Below are 5,875 nucleotides of genomic sequence, written 5' to 3' on the forward strand. Positions count from 1 at the left end.
TACTCCCTGAGCATTACTTGGTGTAGCCCAGAAACAAAATTGAAGAACCAGAGATGGAATGTGCCTCTGGTCATGCTGTCCCCCACCAGTACTCCTGGTTGTCTCTCTGGGGAGGGCAGGGCAAAGTGCATGAGGAACCTACATCCAAACAGTTTTGATTTGGGGCTTGAGGTAGCACAATGACTCCACTTAGTTGGCAACCTCAGAAAATCTTTTTTTTCTCCCCACTCTGGAACTGTATGTGGTACCAGGGATTGAACCCAGGTTGTCTGCATGCTAAGCAAGTGCTCTACCCACTGTACCATCCCTCTGGCCCCCATCCTCAAGAAATCTGACTAGGGAGCTTGACTAATCCAGTACACCCTGGTAGTGTCTGATAACTTCTCTGCCCCCCTTCTCTGCCCACTATGGAAGTAGGAAGAAGGTGCCATAAAAATTAGGACAGGGTGAATTAATCCTGAGAGAGGAATAGACCTATCAAAAATTTGAGTCTAGAATGGTCCCTGGAAGAGAGGGTAGAAGGGGACATTATGACAATCATGGTTGGAAGGGATTGCTCTGGATGGGAGATGTACGCTGAATGTAGGCAAATATATATACATATATATACATATATATATCACTGTATCACTGTCATTCGTTGTTCATCGATTTGCTCGAGGGGTGCCAGTAACGTCTCCATTTGTCCCTGTAGCATGCTAGTGTAGCCTGATGGCATATTGAGGGCTCTTTCAGGGTCAGGGGAATGAGGACCATCGTTGTTACTGTTCTTGGCATATATCGAGTATGCCACGGGTAGCTTGCCAGGCTGTGCCATATATATGATGGTAAATATATATATGATATATATATCAGACCATATATATGATGGTCTCTCAGTATCTGTATTGCAAACCATAATGCCCAAAAGAAGAGAGAGAGAGACAAAGAAAGACACATACACATCCCCACATACACAGAGAGCGAGAGCAAGAGAGAGAGAGAGAGAGAGAGAGAGAGAGAGAGAGAGAGAGAGAGAGAGAGAGAGAGGAGAAAAGCGCTTGTCATAGAGGCAAGCTGGGGTGGGTGAGAGGGAAACAGGGGATATTGGTGGTGGGAAATGTACACTGCTGGAGCGGGGGTGTTAGAACATTGTATGACTGAAACTCGATCATTAAAGCTTTGTAGCTGTATCTCAGAGTGATTCTATTTAAAAAAAAAAGTTTTAGTCTGATCTGGGGGCTGGAGCGATAGCACAGCAGGTAGGGCGTTTGCCTTGCACATAGTCAACCCGGGTTCGATTCCTCCGCCCCTTTTGGAGAGCCCGGCAAGCTACTGAGAGTATCTGCCCCCACAGTAGAGCCTGGCAAGCTCCCTGTGGCATATTCAATATGCCAAAAACAGTAACAACAAGTCTCACAATGGAGTTGTCACTGGTGCCCGCTTGAGTAAATCGATGAGCAATGGGATGACAGTGACAGTGACAGTGATAGTCCGATCTGGGACAGAAGTGGGACCCTAGTTTACTAGTCCAGACTTACTGCTGTTGGGGTCTCATATCTTGTATACCCTCCTCAAAGGCCTGCCCTTTGACATGGGCTGGGGATGTGATCAGTGGACAAACACATACCTTGCATGTGTGGTGCTGTGGGTTCCTTGGAATTATCTTTTAGAAAAGTGTTAGAGCTGAGGAGATAGTACAGTGGGTCAAAGCCGGCCCTGTGCACAGCTGACCCAGGCTCGGTTCGTGGCATCCCTTTGATTCCCTGAGCACTGGCAGGAGTAATCCCTATGTGCTGAGCCAGGAATAACCATGAACAAGAAAAATAGTTTGCCAGAAACTGGATGTTAGCTGCCAACCATTTCTCCTATCTCTCAGAAAAATAGGTATTTTTCATTTTGGGTTTTTTTTTTTCTTTTTGGGTCATACCCGGCGATGCTCAGGGGTTATTTTTGGTCTGCACTTAGGAATTACTCCTGGCGGTGCTCTGGGGGACCATATGGGATGCCGGGGATCAAACCCGGCTTGGATGCGTGCAAGGCAAATGCCCTACACACTGTGCTATTGCTCCAGCCCCAGAAAAATAGTTTTATTTAAAGAAATTTACTTAGAGGAGTTGGAGATACAGTAAAACGGGTAGCACTTGCCTTGCATGTGGTCAACCCAGCTTGTGGCCATAACCGCTGGGTGTGGTCCAAAAACCAAAGCAACAACAATGAAAACCCTATAGATATTTACTTAGAGAAATGCGAGGGGAGAGCTAGATATAGGCGTATGTACGATATGGTGTTTGAGAGAGCGCCACCTGCTCCAGGGTGTGCCAAGCACTGCCCGCTCTCTTGGCTGGTTTCCTCGGTGATGGTACAGCGGACAGCGGGTGGGGCTCTTGCTTCGCACCAGCCCACCAGTTTGACCCTGTACCACAAACGAACCCCTAGGAATGGTCCTTGAGCACAGACCTGGGAATAATTCCTGAGCACTGCTGAGTGTGACTCCTTCCATCCAACACCTCCCCACCCCCCGCCAAAAAAAAGAAGTGGCAGTGGAGTCTGATCCTGTCGCAGGGGAGAAAGTGCCTCGGGGCAGCAGCCACGAGCAGGAGATGGTCCCTTCTCTGTTGGTCCCTTATAGGCAGAGACCGAGCAGCTCAGAGTCGCCTTGGAAGCAACATGGGAGAACTAACAGCCACCAGCATCTGTCACGTGCCAAGCATTGGTCGGATGTGTTTATTTTATTTTTTTGCTTTTTTGGGGGGTCACACCCGGTGATGCACAGGGGCTACTCCTGGCTCTGCACTCAGGAATTACCCCTGGCGGTGCTCAGGGGACCATATGGGATGCTGGGAATCGAACCCAGGTCAGCTGAGTGCAAGGCAAACGCCCTACCTGCAGTACTATTGCTCCAGCCCTAAGGGCGGATATATTTGAGACAAAAGAGCATCTTGCAAGAATTTGCTGAAGAGGGGGGGCTGGAGTGATAGCACAGCGGGTAGGGCGTTTGCCTTGCACTCGGCCGACCCGGGTTCAAATCCCAGCATCCCATATGGTCCCCTGAGCACCGCCAGGGGTGATTCCTGAGTGCATGAGCCAGGAGTGACCCCTGTGCATTGCTGGGTGTGACCCAAAAAGAAAAAAAAAAAAGAATTTGCTGAAGAGGGGCTGGAGGGATAGCACAGCAGCTAGGGTGTTTGCCTTGCATGCAGTGGACCCGGGTTTGATTCCCAGCATCCCATATGGTCCCCTAAGCACTGTCAGGAGTAATTCCTGAGTGCAGAGCCAGGAGTAATCCCTGTGCATCACCGGGTGTGACAAAAAATAAACAAATAAATAAAAAATAAGAAGTCGCCCAAGAATTTTATTTCCACGTGACATTTTTCTCATTTTAATTTCCTGGCCCTCTCTTAAACGACTCTTTATTGGTCTGCTTATTTATTTTCATTGAATTTGGCCACACCTAGAGGTACTTGGAGGCTGTACCTGGCTCAGCACTCAGGGTCACTCCTGGTCAGAGTCTTGGTTCCAGAACCAGAGTTAATAAGCCACTCAAAATTTTCAGAATTGGGCTGGAGCAATAGTACAGCAGGTAGGGCGTTTGCCTTGCACATGACTGACCTGGGTTTGATTCCCGGCATCCCCTATGGTCCCCCAACCACCGCCAGGAATAATTTCTGAGAGCAGAGCCAGGAGTAACCCCTGAGCATTACTGGGTATAACCCAAAAAGAAAAACATTTTTTGAGAGTTGTAGGAGTGTCTTATTTATATAAAGAGCAGTTTTGCTCACACCTGAGTTTCTGCTATTGAAATTAGAGTGGGACTCTCATAAAATCTCAGAATGGGGTTCGAAAGACAAAGTGCATAGAAGGAAGGGAGTGTGGGCGAGAGACGATTCTCCATAAGAACTCTTGCTCCCGAGGCCAGAGACAGGACAGGGCAGGTAAGGCACTTGCCCTGCGAACTTCCACAGGCCAGGCCAGCACTGCGGATGGCCTCCCACACCTGGGAGCGACAATCCCTGAGCACTTTGGATGTGATCCCAAAACAGAAACAAGCAAACACGTCTCGCCTCCAGAAGAATCTGCGCTCCGGGAGACGTGAACACCTCAGGTGCTGGAGAGGACCCTGGGGTGACCAGAGAGGGTCTCTACGCCCCTCCCCCCTTAATCTTGTCTGGATTGGAATATTCTCATACTGTATCCTTTATCCACCAGAAAATGTTTTTCCAAGTTTTATGAGCCATGCCAGCAGAATTTTTTTTTCTTCTTGGTCATACCCGGCAATGCTCAGGGGTTACTTCTGGCTCTACACTCAGGAATTACTCCTGATGGTGCTCTGGGAACCATATGGGATGCTGGGAATCGAACCCGGGTTGGCCGTGTGCAAGGCAAATGCCCTCCCCACTGTGCTATCGCTCCAGCCCCGCTAGCAGATTATTAAATCTGATGAGGGGGCCATAAACTTTCCAGTCTTTCGTGGGCTGGTCAGAAGGGAGGAGCCTCAAGTACCTGACAGAGAGGGGCCTAGTGGAATCGGCCTTTCCTGCCGGGCCAGAGAAGCTGGCATCAGAACTGGAGAAGAGAGATCGGCCCTGATGGCATCCACCTGCTCAGTGTCAACTGACCTGCTGCTACTTTCTTTATTGATCCATTTCTAGACTTTATGCTTGTTTGTTAAGCCCTTATTGCTCAGGGGTGACTCCTGGAGGGACTTGGGGGACCATATGGGGTTCCAAGGGTGACCCCAGGGTGACCCCATGCAAGGCAAGTGCATTACCTCTCTGCTATCTCTCCACCCACCAATCCCTGCTTAGTTTTATTTTATATTATTCACTGCTTGTTTGACTCTGTCAGTAGAATGGTGGGTTGCGGAAGTGGAAATTCTTTCAGTTTCTATGGTTCTCAGCCTGTTTTAGCACTCAACACACAGAAGAGTCATTTATTTACTTTGATAAACAAAGGCTTTCTGAGGTCTTAGTCATTTAAACAACATTTATTGAGCACCAACTATGTGCCCAGTAAATCTCCAAGTGCTGAAGACATAGCAGGAACCAGAAGAAAGTATGTGGCTTCCTGGACCCAACACTGTGACACAGCTGGACAGCAAGTTAATGAAGAAAGAATGAGGAATGCTCTAGCAAAGGGGAGGTGACCCACAAGCCACAGGGGTGAAGCGGGCTGACAGGGAAGATACCTCTGGCAACGGGATCTCTGAGCAGTGTTCTAAGGACAGGAAGGAGCAGGCCATCTGCGTCTGGGGGACGGAGCCTACCGTGTAGAAGGGAAGGCCTGTTACGGGGAGGCGAGGAGTCATTTGCTTTATTCAAGGTAGAATCGGGCTGCAGTGGCTGGAGCAGAGGGAAGGAGGCAGCGAAGGGAGAGGTATGGGCCCTGTGCCCTTTGAACTCACGTCCTGGGCAGTCCTGAGGCCCAGGGAGAATTTGATTTTTTATTCTGAGAGAAAACAGTTGTGTGTAAAAGGAGAGAGAGCGAGTAAGAGGGAGTGTGCCTGGCACAGAGGCAGGGATGGGAAGGGGTGGGGGTGGCGGGAGGGATACTGGGAACATTGGTGGTGGAGAATGGACACTGGTGGAGGGATGGGTACTCGACCATTGTATGATGGAAACGTAATCATGCAAGTTTGTAAGTCTGTAACTGTATCTTGTGGTGATTCATTAAAACTAAAAAAGAGTATAAAAAATAAAAAAAACAGGTGTGTGTGTGTGTGTGTGTGTGTGTGTGTGCGCGCGCGCGGAGTGGGGTAGGGAGAGTGTTAAAAAGAGGAATAACTTGGGGCCAGAAGGTAGTAAATTTGGAAGGGCTCTTGCCTTGCATGTGACCAACAGGGGTTCAATCACTGGCATCACGTATGGTCCCCTGAGCCCACCAGGAATGATCCTGA

The sequence above is a fragment of the Sorex araneus genome, chromosome 1 (assembly GCF_027595985.1).
Source record: "Sorex araneus isolate mSorAra2 chromosome 1, mSorAra2.pri, whole genome shotgun sequence".
Classification (NCBI taxonomy): Eukaryota; Metazoa; Chordata; class Mammalia; order Eulipotyphla; family Soricidae; genus Sorex; species Sorex araneus.